General features: G+C 36.0%; 1 protein-coding gene across 1 annotated transcript in view; it reads left to right on the forward strand.

Annotated features, from left to right (window-relative positions):
* ADAMTSL1 (ADAMTS like 1) overlaps positions 1-24,472 on the forward strand; it is a 1,070,304-nt gene that overhangs the window by 44,527 nt on the left and 1,001,305 nt on the right. The window lies entirely within an intron of this gene.

Raw genomic sequence — 24,472 nt, forward strand, 5'->3', positions numbered from 1 at the left:
TGGGGGTGTGATGTTTAAAATCTAAATGTGGGTCCTAATCTGCCTCCCCTAGTTTTTTTTTTTGGCGGGGGGGTGGAACTGGCTAAGATTTACTGGTAAATTCAGCAAGAGTTTAGGCTTTTAAGGATTTATTAAAGAATAAAAACAACACATGGTATCCTATAATGCCAGACAAGTCTATCTACTTTCCTCTCTTTCTCTATACACCTTTTCTCTGTCTCCCACCAAGCCGAAGTCCCAAAGGAAAAGAGGCCCTCTCTTTTTCTCTGTCTCTGCTGCCATGCGCTTGGTTCCTGAATGAAAAAGAGAGAGAACAAGCGAGCCAGCCTCAACTTCCTACTTCCTCTCTCCCTCCCCAAAAGGGGAAGTCCTTCAAGCTGATTGGTTGAGAGTGGTCTCCTGTTGATGGTGTAGTCCATAGCCTCTGAGAACAATACCCTAATCAGGGTCAGTCATGTGTGGTCTCGATTTAATCATTCTTAAGTAGATTCTCAGTCAGTTTCTCAGTCTCACCCAATTCAGTCAGTTCCAAATCAATCTTCAGGTAGGGCCCCTGGGCATCTGCCAAATCTCACTATTTTATCACAGGGGTAAGTGACTTGCCCAGGGTCACACAACTAGTAAGTATCAAGTGTCTGAGGCTGAATTTGAACTCAGGTCCTCCTGACTCCAGGGCCAGTGCTCTATTCATTGTGCCACCTAGCTGCCCCAAATTCCTATTTTCTACAGAGAAAGAATTGATGGTATCTGAAAACAGATTGAAGCATAATTTTTTTTGATAGTTCCTTAATCTGAAGTTTTGTTTTTGTCTGTTTTCTTTCACAATCTGGCTAATGTGGAAATGTTTTACATGACTATTCATGTATAACTTATGTTGAATTGCTTTGAGTTCTTGGGGGTGGGAGGTGGGGAGGGAGGTAGGAAGAAAAGTTGGAACACAAAATTTTAAAGAATTCATGTCAAAATTAGTTTTAATTTGGACAATAAAATTCTAAACAGAAAAAAATTCCTCTTTTTTTTATTATGTTGTGGCCTGTAAGGTATGTGTCTAATATTTCTGCTTTTTCCATTGATTTGTAATTTCTCTGTATCCTAGAATGTGGTCTATTCTTGTAGAAGTTCTATGTAATGTTGAGAAATTTGTACTTTTTATATATTTCCATTAAAAAAATCAGCTCTAATTTCTCTAATAATTTTAGTTCTGTATGTCTTATTTGTTTTTCATTCCTTTTTATTTGCTCATTTCTATGAGATAAACATAAATGTCTCCTGCTATAATTGTGTTATCATCTGTCTTTTCATAATTCAGTTTTTTCCTTTATAAATTTAGATGTTTTGCCATTAGCTGATTGTTTTTGTTCCCTTAAGTATAGGGTATAGGGCCATTTCCTTATTTATTTCTATTGATCTTGTCTTATAGAATAATTGTAACTTCTGATTTTTTTTATTCATCTGAGGCCTCTCATCTTGATTGTGTGTGTGTGTGTGTGTGTGTGTGTGTGTGTTTGTGTGTTTATTGGTTTAGCTAGGTTTCTGGTCAATTCTTAGTTCATTAACATTTAACACTATGAGAACTAGGTTTTTATTTTCCTGTCTTTTAAAATTTACTATTAGGGTATCATTCAGATTTTTAAAACAATTCTCTTCTTTTAAGTCAGCATTTTCAATCAGTTTTCTTCACTGGGCAATTCTCTTTTATTGGAGACTCTCAGTTCTTTAATATTTTTTTTCCTTTTTTTTTTGGTGGGGCAATGGGGGTTAAGTGACTTGCCCAAGGTCACACAGCTAGTAAGTGTCAAGTGTCTGAGGCCAGATTTGAACTCAGGTACTCCTGAATCCAGGGCCAGCGCTTTATCCACTGTGCCACCTAGCCGCCCCCAGTTCTTTAATATTTAATGTGGCAGGCTTGTATTTTCCTGCCTTTGTTTATTATTAGGGCATTTTTTAGATTTAAAAAAATCTTCTTCTTTTCAATCAGTAATATATCCCTTAGATTATTTTTCCTTAAACTATTTGGATGCATTTTCATTCCTGGAAGTTCTTTCCCCTTCCTCCATTTCTTTCCCCAGTTTTAACTTAAATTATTGATTTCTTGCTTATTGATTGATTTTAGTATATTCCTGTTTCTTTTTTCCTCCCTTTTATCTCTTTTCTTTCCTCCTCTGAGTAAAGCGGTTCTTTCACAGTTTTCCCTCTTTTCCTCTCCTCCATGATTATATACTTTCTTTTTATGTTTGTTGCTTTTCATTTTACTGTTCTTACTTATATAGATCTTGCCCCATCAGCTCTTTTGTTCTGCCATTTTTCGTTTTAGTAATATCAATTCATGAGGGAAGCAGCGCTGGACAGAATCAATATCTCATGATAGATAGAATCCTGTGACTGAAATCATATGGTCCAGCCCTGCCCCATTCCTTCTCAATGAAGATTTTCTCTTCCAAATGGCTGGGACATAATCATCACTTTTTCTATGTCCCTTCAACTATTTCCATTCTGGGATCCAGTTTTCTCTAAAAGTATGCATCTTATTTCCCTTGTCTTATGGTTCATTTCCCTGAATATTATATTATTAGATATTGATCAATATTAGAGTACCATTTGATCAATATCATAGTACCATTATATATTTATATATTAATATAACTGCTACATAATTATTTAGATTTTAAATGATATTATATTAATTTTATTCTTAGTGCTTTTGAATTCTCGTGTTTTTGCTTATTTCTTTCATTAAGTATTTTGGTGATTTTGTGATTAGGAAAAAATAGCCATACTAACCACCCAGAAAACAAAAAGAAGTTGCAGCTAAGTGGAGTAATGGCTCATAGGTTCTCTTTAGGGAGACAAATGAAGAGAGTTGTCAGAGTTGCTATTTTGCTCATGCAAAGGCAACAAAAAACATGTATTCCTGAGACACTTATTTTATATTAAAGTGTTCATGATAAGTATTTATAAAATGAGGTTGATGAATATTATTGCAATTCATATGCTCATAAGTGTTATGGAGGATGAAGAGGTAGAATAATTATGTAAAAAACTCAATAAGACCATCCCAAATTAAATTGACATTTACTTTTATACCGAGTTGAATCAATAAAAGGTCAGCATGGGTGAGAATGATAAATAACAATAATGTAATAACAAAAATTATAATAATAATAACCAGCATTTATATAGTACTTTTATTATAGTTTACAAGGTACTTTACATATATCATCTTATTTGATCTACAAAATAATCCTATAAGGCAGGTGCTATTATTCCTTCATTTTTAAAGAGAAGGAAACTGGGGCTGAAAAAAGTTTAGTGACTTGCCCAGGGACTTACACCTGGTAACTGTTTGAGGCAAGATTTGAACTGATGTTGAAAATAACTCATATTCATGACATATTCAAGTGCAGAGTTCCATCCTCTGTGCTTTCTATCTGCCCCTCATATTCTGAAAAAACAAGGCTGATGAATAAGGTCTGAAATGTTAAAACTTGTAGACAACACTGAATCCTCAGACCTTTATATCTTTTTGTCTGCCCTTTCCCATCTCTTTCTCTTAATCAGACCTGAACACAGGTTCTTATCCTTTTTTCTTCCTCCTCTTCATGATTTTTTCTTCTGAGCTTAATTTCATTTTGCTAATGTTTAATCCTTTCCCAAATTTACCCTCTCTTATCTGTCTTCTTTTCTCGTGGTTCCCTCCCATTTTGTGTTGCTAAATATATTTCTATACCAAATTCTCTATGTTCTGACCATTTCAGATGAAAGTGATGTTTGAATGACACCTGGTCCCTTCACCTGTACCTTATTTGTATAGGTTTTTATTTGCACTCCCTGATTGTGCAAGATAGCTAACAGCTAACATTTATATAGTGTTTTCAGATTTGTGAAGTGCTTTACAAATATTATTTCAGTCAATTCTTCCAACAATCCTGGGAGGTAAGTCCTAGTATTACCCCCATTTTACAGATGAGGAAATGGATACACAGAAGAGTTAAGTGACTTACCCAAGGTCACACAGCTAGTGCATTCAGAGGCCAGATTTGAATTGAAGTCTTCTGGACTCCAAATATTTAGACAATAGAAAAAGTATAAGTGTACCTGTGGTACCACACAGCTGTTTAATAATTCTTCTTGCTTTTACCTTCCCTTTCTTTTCCTGTGAATTCCTTTTCCTTCCCTTTCCTTTCTTCTTTTAAAAAAATCATCAAAATACAGGGTGGGCCAAGAGTCCTAAAGGGGTCTGATGTTTTAATAACTTTTTGAAAATTATTTTAAAAATTTTTTGCCATTTATGAGATTTTATTTTTCACACATAATGTAAATTCAGTTCCTATATATATTATATATAGTGCTATGGTATTGTAAATTAAAAACAAAAAATAAAGGATTTATTAAATATTTGTGACTTTTGGCGCACCCTGTATAACAAAACCACTTCTATGTCCTTTATTTTATTTAACTACTTCTATGATTCTTGACATCATTAGGGTTCTGAGAATATACTTATATCATCTCCTCAATTAGGGTTTAAAGGGTTTTTCCTTACATAGTCCCATTCTATTGCTTATTTGAATTTACTTTTTTATTCTTGTCTTATATTTGGATTTTAAAAATGGCCATTCAGGTACAGCTAGGTGGTTCAGTGGATAAAGCACTGGCCTGGGATTCAGGAGGACCTGAGTTCAGATCCAGCCTCAGACACTTGACACTTACTATGTGTGACCCTGGGCAAGTCACTTAACCCTCATTGCCCCGCAAAAAAAAAAAAATGGCCATTCAGATCTCATCTTTACATGAGAAATACTTACAAGTCCTCTATTTCATTAAATATCCATCTCTCCCATCCACACCATAGGATTATGCTCCATTTTGCTGGTAAATTATTCTTGGTTGTAACATGTTTGGGACTGGTTGCCTTTAGAGATATCATATTCCTTGTTCTCTACTTCTTTATAGTACAATTGTTAAAACTTGTTGATCCTGACTCTGGTTCCTTAGCAATTAAGTTCTTTCTGCATGTTTTAGTGTTCTTTATTTGACTTGGAAGCTCTGAATTTTTCTGGGAGTTTTCATCTTGGGTTTTCTTTCATTAGGTCATTGATTCTTCCTATTTTCACTTTACCTTGTCTGATATATATATGGGCAGGGAAGCTGGGTGGTGTAGTGAATAGAGTGCCAGGACTTGAGTTAGGAAGACTCATTCTCCTGAGTTCAAATCTCGCCTCAGCCACTTGCTAGCTGTATGACCCTGGGCAAGGCACTTACTTGGTCCATTTTGCTTCAGTTTCCTCATTTGTAAAATGAACTGGAGAAGAAAATGGCAAACTATTCTAGTATCTTTGCCAAGAAAACCTCAAAAGGGATCATGAAGAGTTAGACATGATTTAAAAAAAGGCTGACCAACAACGAAATATAATTGGGTAGTTATCTTTCATGATTTTTTAAAACATGAAATCCAGAATTTTCTTTTTTTATTATGACTTTCAGATAATCTGATGATTCTTAAATTATTTCAACTTTATATTATTTCCAGGCCACCTGCTTTGATATGTGATACCTTACATTTTCTTTTTTCAGTAATTTTTTCAGACTTTGTTTTAATATGTTTTTGTCTCATTGAGTAATTAACTTTTGTTTGGTACATTCCAATTTTCAAACAATCTTTTCCTTCGCTAATTTAAAAAAAAATCTGTTGTGCAAACTATTAATCTCCACATTTCCCCTCAATATATCTCATTTCTGATTCCTTCTTCTAGATTTTTTTCATTTAACTTATAATTCATTTTAAAACTGATTTTTTAGAAGTTTTGCATTATTTCTTCAAGTAATTGTGTGTAGCTTAATAGTAAAGGTGTATTTGTCTTTGACACTTTGTCTTTAAGTGTGAAAATTATTACCTTCTTCCAGGACTTTTTTTTTTTCTTCAGCATGTATGGCACTATAATAGCTTTTAATCATAGAAGGTTTTTTTTTTCACTTATTTTCCACATTGAACTTTGTGTTAGGTCTAGGTTCCATGCGTTTCTGGAGGGTATGTGAAGGTCTTATTTGGTTTTGATTTTTATCATTTGGAGTCCTGCTGCTGCTTTCTCTGGGTATTATTTATTATGTTATTTAAAGCTTAGAAGGACATCTTGGGCAAATAAGCCATAAACTTAAGGCTGGCTCTAAATGATTTGATATAGAATATACTATGGCCATTGTTCTACTATACTTTTCAGTCTAGACCCTGGTTTGGACCTAGAAAACACCACTGCAGACTTGCCCCTGGGTGGAGTTCCCATAAACATTTGCTCTTTCCAGCCTCTATAATTTACCTGGAAGGCTCTGTAGGTTCAGAACAACAAAACTATGGGACCAGCCTGTTCTGTGGCCAAGGACTTAATCTGAGATTTTGCACTAACATCAGTGTGACAGTGGAATCAACCTATCTATTAGGGGCTGCTTCTTCTCTTTTGCTTTCTGCTCATAGCAACTTCACTGGAGACCTAGCCTTTATGTGAACCCATAGGAACCTGTTCAGGTTGATCAGAGCAATCACCCTACTAGCCTCATCAATGTGCCAAAAGAGAAAAAGCTTATAATTCTGGGTCACTTTGATGCTAGAGTAGGCTCAGACTACCAGACATGATAGGGTGTCCTTGGGAGGAATGAAGTCAGAAATAGCAAGAGCAATGGTCACTTACTACTGAACACTTGTGCATCTCATGACCTTCTCATCAAGAATACTGTCTTCCATTTACCTAAAGGCAATAAAACTTCATGGATGCACCCTCACAGCAAACACTGACATTTAATAGACCATGTGATTATAAGAAGAAGAGACAGACAGGATGTGAGCATGAGGAAGGCAACATGTGGTGCATAATGATGGACTGATAATAGACATCCTCTCCAAGCTAAATATTCAACAAAAGCAGTGGCCCCAAGGGAAAATGACCACCAGAAGACTTAATGTCAACAGATTAGAGGACTTCCTCTGAGTGGGAACAGTTTGTTGCTAACTTGGATGGAAAGTTGAGCCAACACATGGTTGGCAATAGTGTAGCAGAAAAGGAGTAGGCAGCTTTCAGAGATTTGGTGTACAGCACTAAAATTTACTTATCTGGATTAGAACACTCGCAAACATCAAAACTGGTTTGATGAAATTAATGGGGGAATTCAGGAGCTGCTAAATGAAAAACGAGAACTCCACAGTGTTTATTAGCAGAGCATTTCATCTGTGTCTAAGAAGGCATCATTTAACTTCATTAAAAGTAAAATACAGGGGCAGCTAGGTGGTGCAGCGGATAGAGCACGGGCCTTGGATTCAGGAGGTACCTGAGTTCAAATCCAGCTTCAGATACTTGACACTTACTAGCTGTGTGACCCTGTGAGCAAGTCACTTAACCCCAATTGCCTCACAAAAAAGGATAAATAAACTACAGGGGCAGCTAGGTGGTGCAGTGGATAGAGCACTGGCCCTGGATTCAGGAGGACCTGAGTTCAAATCCGGATTCAGACTCTTGACACTTACTAGCTGTGTGATCCTGGGCAAGTCACTTAACCCCCATTGCCCTGCCAAAAAAAAAAAAAAAGTAAACTACAAGTGCAACGGAGAGATTCAAGATTCTTGGCTCAGTAAGAAGGCAGATGAAATTCAGTTTCATATTGATAGTAACAATCTAAAGCACTTTTATGGCGCCCTGAAGGCTATTTATGGGCCAAAGACATACTGTACATCTCAACTACTCAGTGATAATGGAGCCACGTTGATTACTGATAAGGACATAATCTTGGAGAGATTGGTTGAACACTCCTATAGTGTTCTCAACAGAACCTCATCAATCAATGCTGAAGTCATTGACTGCTTACCTCAGTTTGAAGCCAACCACTCTCTAGACATTTCCAACTGAAGAGGATGTTTTGAATGCTATTAGGCTCCTCTCCTGTGGCAAAGCACCTGGTACTGATTCTATTCCATCTGAGATTTACAAGGTGGGGGGGGTCCACTGTTTATATAACAGTTGACTGAAATGTTCCAGCTTATATGGAAAGAAGAGGCTATCCCCCAGGAGTTCAAGGATGTTTCCATTGCCCATCTGTATAACGGAAAAGGAAACATATTGAACAGTGATAGTCATGGGGGCTTCTCTCTCTTAGTCATTTCTGGCAAGATTCTTGCTAGAATACTCCTTAATAGGCAACTCCTCCACCTTAGAAGATGGTCATCTACCTGAGAGCCAGTGTGGCTTCAGAAAGGGCCAAGGAATGGTTGCTATAATGTTTGCTGTTTGATAGTTCCAGGAGAAATGCTAGGACAAGAACAGAGGTCTGTACACAACATTTGTAGACCTCATCAAAGACTTTGATCCTGTCAGTCATGAGGTATTTTGGAAAATTATGCCAAAATTTGGTTGCCCAGAGAAGTTCATCAGCATTGTATGTCAGTTTCATGATGGCATGCTTGTCCAAGATCTGGATAATGGACAATACTCTTGTGGTTTTCCAGTCACAAATGAAGTGAAACAAGGCTGTGGGCTTGCTCCAAAATGTTTTTTTATCATGATGTTTTCAACTGTGTGGTCAAAAGCCTTCAACTAGGACAAACATGGCATCAAGGTCAACTACCACACTGATTGTAAATTCTTCAACTTGAAAAGGCTACAAGACAGGGCAGCTAGGTGGTGCAGTGGATAGAGAACTGGCCCTGGATTCAGGAGTATCTGAGTTCAAATCTGGCCTCAGACACTTAACACTTACTAGATGTGTGACCCTGGGCAAGTCACTTAACCCCAATTGCCTCACCAAAAAAAAAAAAAGAAAAAAAAAGAGGAGCCAGTTAGGAAAAGGCTACAAGCCACAACTAAAGTGGAGGGATTGTTCGTGCATTATTTTTGCTTATAGATTACTGTGCACTCAATACAATTTCTGAAGCTGAGATGCAATGAAGTATGGATCATTTCTCTGTTGCTTGTGATAATTTTGGCCTAACAATGAATGCCAAGGAAACATAGGTGCTCCATCAGCCAGCACCACACCATCCATACATTAAACCACTAGTTACAGCAAATAGAGAAGTTTTAAATACTGTGGATAAGTTCACTCACCTTGGAAGTGTACTTTCAAGGGATATACATATACATTGATAATGAAGTTGACGTATTAGACTGACTACCAAACTGAAACTCTACAGAGATGTTGTGCTGACCTTACTGTCATATGCCTATGAAACCTGGATAATATACCAGTGTCATGCCATGAACTTGAATTGCTTCCATTTGAATTGTCTTAGGAAGATTTTGAAGATTACCTGGCAGCATAAATTACCAGACAGTGAGGTACTCTCTTGAGATAAACTGACAAGCATTCAAATTCTATGGCAGAGTGCAACTCCCATGAGCTGGCCATGTTGTTTGAATGTCAAACATAGACTTGCCTCAGCAACTATTTTATGGAAAAATAATAGAAGACAAGTGCTCATGTGGTGGTTAGAAAAGAGCAATATAAGAACACTCCCAAGGTTTCTCTTAAGAACTTGGGAAATGGTTGCATGACAGGGGAGGTACTGGCACACAACCACCCAGCATAGTGTGCCCTCATCAGAGAAGGTGCTGTGCTCTATGAGCAAAGCAGAATTGAAGTTGCTCAAAAGAAATGCAAGATATGCAAATTTAGAGAACCCAGCCCAAATGTTAACAAGGGTTATTTTTGTCTGACCTGTGGTAGAGCATTCTGAGCTCACATTGGTCTGATCAGCCATAGTCAGAAACATTGTAATTTGACTCTAACATAGTGATGTCATTTTGGTCCTCTTTGAAAATGAAGGATAACAACCAAATATGTACTGAATTTATGATCTTAGGCTACAAGAATATCCCACTCTAATTTCTTCTTATATTTGCTAATTGCAATTTGGTCTGGGGCTCTTCTTAGACCTTTGTTAGAGTAGTTGTTGGGGGAGCTGGCCTGAACTTCATCCTCCTACTCCACTATCTTATTTGGTTTATCTTCTTGCCTATTCATCATGAATATTTTTTGAGAAAGTAATTGAGAAGTGTTGCTATGGTGAACATTAAATTCCATCACAAAAATGAAATTGATTATACTTTTTAAGTTAGGAAATGACTTGCTACTGATCTTAAGTCAACTGTTTATTACCGATTATGTTTTAAAATCAAAGATAAAAATTATTTTCAAGGGGGAAGAAAGAATAAATGAGAAAATGATATGTTATAAAATTAAAATAAGTAATAACCTGATCTATTTCAAGAAGATCAAGATAATAGACTAAAGGCAGTCACCCAGCTGAACTCTCCCAATATTCCCCACCAAACAACTTTTAAAAAAATGCCTCAAATCAAATTATGGAGTGAAAGAGTCAAAAAAATGTTGAGATGAGATATTTTTATTGCCTAAGCAAACTTAGGAGGTAGACAGGAGAATTCCATGACACTGGGGTGGAGGTCTGGTGAATATCTGCCCAGAGCCCACACATGGATTGGTAATAGCAGCCACAGCTGAAGTAACAGCAGCAGTTTGGGAGCTTGCAGTTCAGAGACAGTGAGGGCATCAGACAACTGCTCAGAAAGAGATTACAGGGGGCCCCTTGCTGGCACTGGGTACAGCTAGCATTATTTGGGAACTCTTTTGCTCATCCACAGCTCTAGGATCAAGTACTAGTAGTTGGTTACAAAGGAGCAGGGATCTTGCTCATAGTACCAATGTAGAGAAGAGTACTAACATGTGCAGCTGCAGGAAACCAGCGGCCCTTGCTTGGTAAAGACCAGAGTGAAGACCAGAAAAACAGTGGCCATGCCTGTCCCAAGATCACCCTACCTTGGATGCACCAGAATCTCAGAACTAGCTCTAAAAACAGCAGCACACACACACAAAATCCTGAAGCTTGGGATAGTGCCTCCCCACTTCTAGGTGAGCAGGGCTTAACTTTAATAAACAGTTCAAAGTCAAGAAATAAGTTGGGAAATATGAATAAACAGCCAAAAAATTGACCAAAAGAGGCTATTACAGTGGCAGGGAAGACCAAGAAAAAAACTCAGGAGAAGACAAAAATGTGAAAATTGCTATCAAAAAGCCTAAAGAAAAAAATGCTAATGGGACCCAAATCCAACAAGAATTACGGGAAGAATTAAAGAAAGACATGATTAGTAGAGGAAAAATTAGAAAAATAAATGAGAATTAACAGCTTGGTAAAAGAGTCTCAAGATTCATTAAGGAAAAGAACTTAAAAATCAGAATAGGTCAAATGTAAAAGCAGATATAAAAATTCACTGAAGAAAATAACTTTTTTAAAAAAAGAATAGGCCAAATAGTAAAAAAAAAATTATATAAAATCTCACTGAAGAAATAATTCCTTAAAAATTAGAATTGGGCAAGTGGAAGCTACCAACTCTGTGAGACATCAAGAAATAAGAAAACAAAGTCATATTAATTAAAATATAGAAGAAAATGTGAAATCTCATCAGAAAAACTGACCTGGGAAATAGATTGAGGAAAGATGATTTAAGAATTATTGGACTATATGAAAATCATCATCAAAGAAATAGTCTAGACATGATATTTCAAGAAAATATCAAGAAAAACTTCTTGTAATATCTTAGATCCAGAAGGTATATTGAAAGATCAACTCCTGGAAGAGAGACAAAATTAAAACCCCCAGAATTTTATAATCAAATTCCAGAGCTCCCAGGTCAAAGAGAAAATACTGCAAGGAGCTAGAAAGAAACAATTCAAATATCATGAAGCCACAGTCAAGATCACACAGGATTTAGCAGCTTCCACCATAAAGGAATATAGGGTTGGAATATGATATTCCAGAAAGCAAAAGAGGTAGGATTAATTGTAATTGGTTCAAAGAAGGAAGAATTCTCACACACACATATACAAATGCATACATACATGGGGCAGCTAGGTGATACAGTGGATAGAGCACCAGCCCTGGAGTCAGGAGGACCTGAGTTCAAATCTGACCTCGGACACTTAACACTTACTAGCTGTGTGACCCTGGGCAAGTCACTTAACCCCAATTGCCTCACTAAAAAACAAACAAACAAACAAATGCATACATCCATATATATATATATATATATATATATATATGCATATATTTATACATACACATATATATCCATATATATATATACACACATACACACACTCAGTTGTGTATAGAAATGTAACTCACCCAATAGAGAAATAGAAGGGGAAAGGCATAAGAGAAGGGGGCAGAGGAATAATAAAGAGGAGTTAGATTAATGGAGTCAGTGTTTAGAAGCAAAAAAGACTTTTGAGCAATAACAGGATAAAAAGAAAGAGAGAAGAAAAGGAAACAGAAAATGATGGGATGGGGGAAATACAGACTTCGTAATCATAACTAAATGTGAATGGGATGAGCTCGTCTATAAAATGGAAGTAGATAGCAGAGTGGACAAAAAACCAGAATCCAACGATGTCTTGTTTACAAAAGACACACTTGAAATAGAAACACACATAGTTGAAATAAAGGACCTGAGTAGAATCTAATACGCTTTTACCTGAAGTAAAAAATTCAGGGTGTAGCAATGATAATCTCAAACCAAGCAAAAGAGACAATCAAAGAAATTACATTTTGCTAAAAGGTACCATAGGCTATGAAGTAATATAAAAAAAGTTTTAGACCAAATTTCATTGATAAGACATCATTTCTCAAATGTATACGGAGTATAAAATTGTGTCAAATTTATAAAAATAAGTCATTCCCCAATTTATAAGTGATGAAAGAATATAAACAGGTAGTTTTAAGAAGAAGAAATCAAAGCCATCTATATTCTTAAGAAAAAAAATACTCTAAATCACTATTAGAGAAATGCAAATTGAAACAGCTCTGAGGTACCACCTCACACCTATCAAAAATGATAAAGCCTAGAAGGGACGAGAGAAAAAATAGGCATATTAATGAATTGTTGATGGAGTTATGAATTGTTCCAGCCATTCTAGAAAACAATTTGGAGCTATGCCCAAAAGGCTATCAAACTGTGCATACCCTTTGACCCTGCAATTCCACTACTAGGTCTGTATCCTAAAGAGAAAAAAGAAAAAGGAAAAAGAACTATGTATACAAAAATATTTACAGCACCTCTTTTTTGTCATGGAAAAGATTTGGAAATTGAGGGGATGCTTATTGACTGCTAAATAGCTCAATAAGTTGTGGCATATAACTGTGATGGAATAATATTGTGCTATAAGAAATGAAGAAGGTTATGGTTTCAGAAAAACATGGCAAGACCTGTATGAATTGATACAAAGTGAAATGTTGAGAATGGGGAAATAATTGTGCATAGTAAAAGCAATGTTATAATGATGATCAACTGTGAAAGACTCTTATTTTGATCAATACAATGATCCTAGACAATTCCTAAGTATTTATGATAAAAAAAATGCTATATACCTCCACAATGAGGAGTGAACTCTCTGAGTGAAAACTCTGAGTGAATATTGAACTATACTTTTCTCACTTTCTCTGTTTTTGTTGCTTTTTCCCCAATATGGCTAATATAGAAAATGTTGTATGATTTCACATGTAAAAATAATATAATCTTGCCTTCTCAGCAGGTAGGTGAGATGATGGGAGGGAGGAAGAGAATTTGGAACTCAAAATTTAAAAAGAAAAGAATGTTTAAAATAAATAAATAGTGGGCAGCTAGGTGGCACAGTAGATAAAGCACCGGCCCTGGATTCAGGAGGACCTGAGTTCAAATTTGACCTCAGACACTTGACACTTACTAGCTTTGTGACCCAGAGCAAGTTACTTAATCCTCATTTCCCTGCAAAAACAAAAACAAAAACAAAATAGTAAATTTAAAAAGAAAAAGAAAAAAGAAAATTAAATAGAAATTATAGATGGAAGAAGTGACACTGGCACAGATGATACCAACTTCATAAATATGTTTAACCTAGGTAAATAATATCCAATAACAGATAACAAAAGAGCTTTAAAAATTTACTAAGCAAATGCCCAACTCACTTGCCAAGTATAGAGATGTGGTAGACAAGGAGAATTCTAGTTTATATGATAAATCTGTTCATACTATTTTATGGTGTAAGATGATGAATAGTATCACCTCATAAACCAGTTTGAAGAACTTGGCCAGAGATTCATCTAAGCAAAGTCATCCAGAGAGCATTTAGAGGTGAAATGCCAAAGCAGATAACAAGCAGACGAAAGATGAAAAATATCTGTGAAGGTTATAAGTCAAGGAGGACAAGAGCTACCATGTTTGGACTTTAGCATCATAATCCTATGTTTGTAAAGGAAGTAAAAATGGCACTGAAGGGGGCAGCTAGATGGCGCAGTGGATAGAGCACCGGCCCTGGAGTCAGGAGTACCTGAGTTCAAATCTGGCCTCAGACACTTAACACTTAACTAGCTGTGTGACCATGGGCAAGTCACTTAACCCCAATTGCCTCACTAAAAAAAAAAAAAGGCACTGAAGAGAACAATGATGAGAAATCCACTAAATTTGATGAAATACACACAGAGGAGGCCTAAACTGGAGGCAAGATGACTGAAAGAATTTGAGATCGATTCCCAAAATGCAAAAAAATTGAACCTTATCCCCCCCAAAATGTGAAACACAGACCATCTTTAATACTCTTGGTTTTGTTTTTTGGTGGGGCAATGAGGGTTAAGTGAGTTGCCCAGGGTCACACAGCTGGTAAGGGTCAAGTGTCTGAGGCTGGATTTGAACTCATGTCCTTTTGAATCCAGGGCCAATGCTTTATCCATTGCACCACCTAGCTGCCCCATCTTTATACTTTTATTACCAGAATCATGTATATATATATATATATATATATATGAAGAACATCCTTCATGAAGGTATTAGGCAGGAAATAGGGATGCTTTAAAAGATTTTTTTCCATAATAGGAGTACATCTTTAACCATCATATAATTGTTGGGAAAATGTAGAGACTATTTGATCCCATTGTGGTTATTATTTTCTGATTATGAGAAAACATTTAATTCAGTAGAGCAAATGCTTTCTTAAAGAAATGCTTTGGGACAGCTAGGTGGTGCAGTGGATAAAGCATTGGTCCTGGATTCAAAAGGACATGAGTTCAAATCCAGCATCAGACACCTGACACTTACTAGCTGTGTGACCCTGGGCAACTCACTTAACCCTTATTGCCCTGTTTAAAAAAAAATCTTGCTTCCTCAAGTGTGATGTTAAAATCTAATGTTTGGTTGCCTTTTTCTGCTTCCATTGTGGGGGAAAACTAGCTAGGGTTTTCTTATAAATCAGAAGCTTCAGCAACAGTTTAAGCATTAAGCATTTATTAAAATACATTAAGGGTTAGCAAAGAAAGAACGCATGTCTCTGAAAGAATAGAAAAACTTAGCTTAGATCTATGTGGGAGAGAGAGAGAAAGCCACTTCCACCTAGCAGGTCACGCTATCAAAGAGAAAGAGCCTGACTCAATTCAACGGAAGCTCCCTGTGGGACTGGAAGAGTGGCATTCCCCACACACAGCTCAAAGCTAATTGGCTGGTAGCATTCAAGTCCATTGATTGGCATGACTTAAAGGTGATCCATGAATTGTGAGGCAACTTCTGGGATGCCAATTTGACCTCAGAAATGTCACCTTATGCTTTCTCCGCAGGAGGCCCTGGAAAGTAATATTCTCACACAAACAAGTAACTCCCATTTGCAATTATATAAGATTACCTGAAAGATATAACCACAGGGAGAAAAACCCTTCTTCAACCCTTTGGTTTTTAATATTGAGTCATTCATAAAACAGGGAGACCAGTGCTTGCAAAAGATGTTTGGCAATTTCATAGAGGACATCTAGCACAAATTGCAAGTTAAGTGGGAATAACAGATATGGGGTAAGGACCTTCACTTGGTCTTGTTTATAGATGACATGTAAAGTGTGTTATTTAAAATTCTAAATGTAGGTTCTAATCTGTCCTCCCAGTTTTGGGGGGAAACTGACTAAGATCACTGATAAACAAGTTTAGGTTTTTACGGGTTTATTGAAAGATAGTAAAAGAAAGAAAGATTGAGAACAGATTTCCTATAACCTGGCAATGCCAACCTTCCTAAGCTCTCCCTTCTGAAGTCTTCTGCCACCACACTGATCTCTTGAACCAAAAGAGGCAGAAGACTCTCCCTAGCATCCGCTTCTTGCTTCATGTTCCCCTCCCAGAAATGGGAGGTTCTTCAAGATGATTGGCTAGTGTCATTCAAATTCATTGGTTCACTGGACCTGAAGGTGGTCCTGATGTAAAGTTCAAAGTTTTTAGCTTCTGAGAACAGTTTCTTTCTTAAGTACCCTTAAGTACCAGCCAGATGTGTTTACAATCTAGTAAGCAGTCAACAGTCAGTTGTCTTATCCAATTCAATCAGTTTAAATCAGTCTCCATTTGGGCCCCTGAGTATCTGCTAAATCTCATCTATCACATTACATTATCTTGACACAAAAGCTTGAATATGGAATAAAGTAATATGCCATGCATATATATTTGTAAATAATATTTATAGTTTATATATTCATTATGTAACATTTGAAATAATATTTTTCGACTGTCCTTGTTTTTGGTGCAGAGTTCCTCAAAGCCTGGTATCATTGTTATTGCTATTTTTTAACTCTTTTTCAGCTACTAATAAAGATGTCATATTTTAATAGCTATAGTAAGAAGTCCTTTTCCATACAAATAAGATGTTATTAATAATAGAAATATACATATATATATATGTATATATATATATATATAAATTCTTGTTAAACTAAAACATTCTTTAAAAAACAAGATTTGGATTTTCAAGTTCAAACACTTGATTCAATGTACTATTTCCTGCCATGCCTTTTGACTATTCCTCAACTGGAGGAAGAGCAAATTTATTGCAACATGGCAAATTATTTCCTTATTCCTTATTTTACTTAGAAATATCGACCTTTTAAAGATAAAATGAAACTGACTAGTCACATGACTAATCATGGCTATTTGATTTCTTTTATTTGTTTGGAGAAGATGTACCTTTTTTTTGTGCAGCTCCGAATCACTAATAATAAGGCAAATATCATGTAAAACAACTCTATAGTTTAACTTAAAATCAGCAAATTGGTAAATTAGATAAAAGGTGGGAATAACAGAGGGGCTGTGGCAGGACAATCATGCTACCTTGCTATTGGTGGAGCTATGAATGGGGCAGACAGTCATTGTAGAAAGTAACCTGGAATTATGTGATGAAAGTGACTCACAATATCTATCTCTTGTCACCTAGAGATTCCACTACTAGCTTACATCAAGTAGATCAATGATAAAATAAGAAAGGCACTAAAAATATATTTGTATTTTTAGTGGTAATTTTGTAGTAGCATAACAACCAAAATAGATAATTTGTATTAAGAAACAAAATAGATGCTCATTGATTGGAAAATGGTTTCTAACAAGTTGTTACATTAATGTCATGTATTATTACCATACTATTTAAAAGAATGTAAAGAGTAGAGAGAAGAATAACTGAACAAATGAAAAAAGCCCATTCATTTAGTATTTCTTGTGTTACAAGCACTAGACAAAGGTGTGGGGATACAAATGCAAAAGTGAAGGTTATCCCTGCCTGCAAGGGATTTATATTCTGATAGGGAAGTGGGTAGAGACAATACACATAGAGAAATGGTGGTTGTGGAGGATATTTTGGTTTTTGAATGGTAAATAGAGCCCTCAGGCAGCAGATTGGCATGTTATTTTCAGGAACAATGACTGAGATGATTTGCTTGTTATTCGAAAACTGGGAAAAGCTTGTGGAGGTGGGAGGATAGGTGGCATGGTGCATAGCCACAAGCTAGTCAGTGAGTGAAGTAAAGCACAGCTAGGAAGTCTATTCCAGACAGCAGGGCACCAGAGCACCAGGGCAGGAATTTCTGGGATGAAAGTATTAAAAATATGAGTATTGAAATATTTATATAAATTAATGCAGAGTCAAGTAAGCAAAACCAGGAAATCAATACATGTGATTACTACAGTAACAGAAATATACACTTTCAAAGATATCATCTTAATTAAGTTTCATGTTATCTGTAGCTAAAGCATTAATTCCGAGCAAACAGAGTAGTCTTTCTTCTCTATGAATAACAGAACATATTAATTCTAATAATAAATATAATGGGTTGTATATTTTGGATTAGGGGTTTGAAAATTTGCATCTCTATACTTTTGCTACTTAAACTCCTTTAATCATCTTTGTTTGCACTAGTTTCAGCTCTTCCAGTGAATTTTCTCTTCAAACCACTTATCCATTTATCTAACATTAAAGAATATTGTTTCATACAAAACATAGAAGCAAAAATTAAGAAAATTAAATTTAACTGTAGAAAATTTTAAATAATTTTAATTTTGCAAAAAGTTGTATTTTTGTAAGAATTTGTGTGTGTGTGTGTGTGTGTGTGTGTGTGTGTGTGAAGACATTCATTTCTGGTATTTCTCACAGCATTGTATAATCTGAAAATTTTTGAGGATCCCGTATTTCCCTTTATCCATGACTCAAGAAAAATGTGAAATTGAACAGGGCTAAACATAGATCCTTGGGATACTACATTTGAGAAATGTTGCCATGTTGATATTGAACCATTAACAACAACCTTTTCCAGCATATACAATATGTGTTGGCTTAAATTTGAACTCATTTGCACATATTGCCTTAAATAATCACTGTGTTACAATTGCTGACAGTTGGGGGAAAATGCCATTAGTTTTGCTTTTGATGACTTTTATTTTTACTTTATTTGTATTGAAAAACCTGGATGTATTTATGTGAGAGTTGCGTTTGAAAATATATAATAAATTTTCATAATTGTTTTATGCCTTCCCCATAACTCCCCTCTTGCCTGCCCCGAGGGTTTGGTTGGGTGGGATGTGTGCAAACTACCATATATTAAGTATAAATCTACTTCTGTTCAACTGCAACACATTACTTCTAGCTTTACTTGGCCAAACAGAATATGTCTGATCTCTCTTCCGAGTGATGTCCCTTCAAAAACTTGTACATGGATTTTATGTCCCCTTAATCTCCCAAACATTCACTCTAGTTCATTCAATACAATTTTTTTAGAAAGGACCAAATCTCCCTGTTGAGAGATCCTGTAATAATCTATCATATTCTAACTTTTATAATAATTATTTGTGTACTTATCCTATACCTCCATTAGACACTAGACTTCTTGAGCCCAGGGGTTGTCATTTTTCTCTTTATTTCTATATTGTCTAGAACAGAGTAAGTACTTTTGGGGGGATTGGGGTCAGGGTTCACCGAGATGCAAAACTTGTCCACTGGCAAGTTAGATATAACTTAAAAGTTTTAGAGAGGGAGCAGGTGGGTGGTGCAGTGGATAAAGCACTGGCCCTTGATTCAGGAGGACCTGATTTCAAATCTGGCCTCAGACACTTGACACTTATTTACTAGCTGTGTGATCCTGGGCAAGTCACCTAACCCTCATTGCCCTGAACCCCCCCCAAAGTTTTAGAGAGTTTCCTGGTACACTGAGATGCCAAGTGACCTCTCCATGATCACACAACTAGTAGATTTCAGAAGTAGAACTTGGATCCAACTCTCTGACTCTAGAGCTGAACTTTAAGTTGCCATTGATTATGTTCTGATAGAATTGAATTGAATGGTTTAAGTTGATTCTGGGGACCATTTAGGGCCATAACACTAATCTATTGTTTAATTTTCTAGTACTGGTCTAGAACAAGGTTGGCCATGCTAATTACTGGATGTTTTGTGGTTTTCTAGATATGTTACAAAGTAGAGTTGGATCTACTCGGTGTTAATATGTAGCTTCTGATTTGTCTGGAAACATATTAATGCCTTATCTCCCTTCCAGACTGTCTCATACCTTGAGAGCTGGGATAACGTCATAGCTAAATCTTTTATCTTCTCCAGTGGCTATCATAATGTCCTGTCCAGAGCAGGCATTTAATTCTGGTTTATTGTATATGTGGTAAATGGAGGAATAAATGGAACTAGGAGAGCAATGTAATATTAACTCAGGAATTTGCCTCTAAATTTACTGGACTTTGGAACTTAGAAATCTCTTCTGAACATTTTTTTTTCTATGAGGCCATTTTACACTTTTCATCTTGATCTTTTGCCTAAGATCAAAATGATCTTCATGGAAATAAATTCTAGCCTGACAGGCAGATAGAGTTAAACTTCTGAGTGTTTTCCTTTCTCCAAACTGTATTCTACTTTATAAACCCAATATAAGAGAATAAAGCTGGCATTGGAACTATCAAAAAGTTCTTTTTAAAAAACTTTATCTGAATCATTAATGGGTGTAATTGAGATACATAAAGAAAGAATATGAGAGCCTGGGTCTAAGGGTCAGAAGTTCAGAAATTCTGGGTTCTATTTCTGGTTATTTTTGATTTGTCGTATTCCCTAGGGCAAGTCATATAACCTCCAATTTCTCCTGTGTGATTTTTTTCAGATTGTGAATTTTTTTTAGCATCCCAAGATAGTAATATATTTCAAACTTTCAAAACAGTTTTCATTTCTTTTCCTTAAAATAATATTTTCAGTGTTTTTTCTCTGTTGCTTTTGAAGACAACCTTAGACAGCTTGGAGATATTTCATGGGTTGAATGGTGACATCATATTTGAAGTATATAGGGTGATTGCCAAGAGTCCTGGAGAAATAACTGTAGATTGGTACTCAAATATTCACATTCTTTGAAAATATTTCATAATGTCATCAATATGGCTGGGTCAGGAGACCAAAAAGTTGGATTCTCTTTGACCAGGGTGGCACATATAAGTGCAATTAACTACCTTTTGGCAAAGTGCCCTCTAGATTAGTAGATAAGAAGCCTATTTGAACAATTCCATTAAGGGACTTTTCCTACTCTTGTGATAATCAGCTCAGTGAAATTCTGTCTGAGCTGCCTTGCTGCTTGCTCTGAGTATGGAGCATAGAAGAAATTCTTATATTCACACAGTGTTTGAAGACAGGCAACAACTATTCTACTGGAATTTGGTTTGAAAAGCAAAACTAGCCTGTGATTAACTTTTATAATGAAGAAACATCTCTAAAGAAAGTGACTTTAAAGCACATTTTTATACACTCTCTTTTTTTTCCATTTCATAAATATAAGCTGCATATTATGGAAGGGGAGAGCTTTTTCAAATATATTGTTGTTGTTGTTTGTCCTTTGTTTTTCAAGAGGACCAATGAAAGTATGAAGTCATGTCTTGATTCCTGTGTGAATTGGATTTAAGTGAGGCAGTTGCACAAAATCAACATCCTCATTCTCTCTTCTAGAGACATCATAGTCCAGTGGGAAGACAAAAGTCAGGGTGGTTGTGATGGCCCAGTATACAGTGGATGACCTTGGCGTCTTTCATGTCTAAGCATTCTACTTCTAAGTATCTGCTTCATTAACTTTCATGGCTGTAAAACTAATTGCTCTTATCTGCCCATTCCACTGGGGGATGTCTTCCCATGCTTGGTAGATAACCCACTTAATTCACTGAGGGGTTTGAGGCTTGTTGGTTGCCCTCATCCTGGTTTAGCCCATCTGCCAAGAGAGTTTACTGGGTTGTGGCAACTGCATATACTACAGCTTCTATCCTTTAGTAGAAACTCTAGTAAGAAATAAAACTCTAAGGGGGCAGCTAGGTGATGCAGTGGATAAAACACTGGCCCTGGATTCAGGAGGACCTGAGTTCAAATCTGGTCTCAGACACTTGACACTTACCAGCTGTGTGACCCTGGGAACCCTGCAAGAAAAGAAAGAAAGAAAGAAAGAAAGAAAGAAAGAAAGAAAGAAAGAAAGAAAGAAAGAAAGAAAGAAGGAAAGAGAAAGAAAGATCTAAGCAGGTTTAAAGAAAATAGCTTAGAAACCAGAATGCACAGATTTAGGAGTAGAAAGAGTCTTAGAAGTAATTTAGTCTAAAGATCATTTAGAATTTTTTATGTTTCACAGACCTCTTTGGCATTCTGGTCAGTCAATTAGTCACTAAAAAAATTTAAACACCTGCTTTTTACCAGGCATTATGCTAAGCTTTTGAGTTACAAGAAGAGGCAAAAGTTCCTAGTGTCAAGAAGCTCAGAGTTTGATGGGGGACAACACCTACAAATAACTATGTATAGACAAGCTATGTATGAGACAAATTGGAAATAGTAGGTTGAGTTGGGATTGGGAAAGACTTCCTTTAGAAGGTGGAGTTTTAGCTGAGATTTGAAAGAATCCACAGAAGGTGAGAGGCAGAAATCCAGAGGGAAGACGTTTCTGGCTGTTGAAGTGAATGGATTCCTTAAAATGATGTTTTAAAATTCATAGAATAAAATACATGGGATTACAAAGTAAACCAATCATATTGTGATACAATTATTAAAACATTTTTTAAAGTTCATGGACCTCAGTTTAAGAACCACTGACTATGATCTAACCTCATTTTATAGATCACTGACAATAAATGGATAGCATTAAAGATATTTTGTCCAAAACCCCTAAAAAATACACCACCTTTTCCTAAACTATGAAGTATTTTTTCTCAAAAAGTATGTTTACAATACTAGTTACTGATATATTATGTACTGCATTACATTAATATTTGGTAGTATGACATCTTGTTAGTCGTGTGTGATAGCACCAATAAATGGATCCACCATAATTATCTGAATTTGTATATTATTAATGCATTCCTTAAATAAACGTCTGTTAAGTACATATTAGGGTAAAAATATTGAGTCTATTACTGTCATGGGACTAGAACCCTTTCTGTCAGGTGGGACCTGCATAGCTCTTGAGAATCTAAGGAAATCTCTAATGCATGATGAAACACTGGATAACTTTAGTTCTTGTGGAAAGATTTTTTTGGACTTAAAAGTCAGATTATAATATATATTTCATCTAGGGACTATGTGTATAATAGAGAGAAGAAATTTTCAACTATAAGTACACTCTCAGAGTTATAATCCATCACATTATGGGGTTTTATACATATCCAACAAAATATTTTACTGCCAACAACAAAATTATGCAATTTTGTTGTCCTTGTTGTTGTTCAGTCATGCCCAACTCCTTGTGACTTGATTTGGGGTTTTCTTGGCAAAGATACAGGAGTGGTTTGCCATTTCCTTTTCCAGTTCATTTTAGAGATGAGGAAACTGAGGCAAATGATGTGATTTGACCAGGATCACACAGCTGGTAAGTATCTGAAGCCTGATTTAACTCAGGTCTTCCTGACTCCAAGCCTGGTGCTCTATCTACTGCGCCACCTAGCTGTCCTGTAATGCCCTAGCATTAAAAGTTAATTAATAATTACAAAATATAATTATTAAACTATTAGATCTAATAATTGATAATAAATGGATAATTAATACCCCATTAATTTATCTTACTAAGGTACTTTATGAACAGCTCTTCTGAGTATGAGTTGTATGTGCTTTAACACTATACAAAGGAATATGCTAGAATTTAAGTGACACTTTCACTGTCAGAAGGAATTTAGCATAAGGCAGGTCTGTTTGGGGATACCATCCAATGGTATTTAGTTACTGATGTCCTCCAAAGACTGTATTATGAAATATTTTTAATGATAAGAGAGCCTAGCCTACAAAGCCAGCGGGATCTGGGTTTAAGTCCTACTTCTGACTCATACCAGATTCATGACTTTGGGCAAATCACTAAACTTCTCAGTGCTCTGGGAAACTCAAGAAGCTTAGGAGCTATGGAGATGATGTTGACCCGAATCTGTAAATGATATTTCCTCACCTAGAAGTTCCCATATGAATGAAACCAAAGGGCCAGTTCTGACTGCCTTCTCCCATTATGTAGAAAGTATGTTGTGATTCTTGAGTGTATTTAACTGGATTACCTCATAGATCTTTGTATCAATTTTTATGTGTGTGTGTGTGTGTGTATGTATGTGTGTGTATGTATACACATGCATGTATACGTACACACATGTGTGCATACGTATGCAAACATTATGGGTGTGTATGTATGCATACACATGTGTATATGTATATATATACATATTTAGTTAAAGAGTACAATGGAAATATGGAAATATTTATGGATTTCTTTTTTTAATATATAAAAATGGGGTAATGTGCTTTGAGAATTACTTAATACATTCTTCAATTTGTTTATAGGCTCATAGATTTAGAGCTGGAAATTACCCCATTATCTGTTCCAACCATCTCATTCTATAGCTGAGGGAACAAAGGCCTAGAAAGATGAAATTACTTTTGCCAGGACACGTAAATAAGAAGTGGAAGAGTAGGGATTTGAACTCTAATCCTTTCATTCCAGACCCCACATTCTGCCCACAGTACCATGCTGCCTCTCCCTTTATTAGTTGCTTGATATTTACAAGACATTTTGCTAAGTACTGAGAAAAAAAAAATTGGCATGACCACTTCCTTCATGGAGCTTAATATCCAGAAGGAGCATGAGACCTATTTATAAAGAAGCATTTTT

This window comes from Dromiciops gliroides, chromosome 1 (genome assembly GCF_019393635.1).
Source record: "Dromiciops gliroides isolate mDroGli1 chromosome 1, mDroGli1.pri, whole genome shotgun sequence".
Lineage (NCBI taxonomy): Eukaryota > Metazoa > Chordata > Mammalia > Microbiotheria > Microbiotheriidae > Dromiciops > Dromiciops gliroides.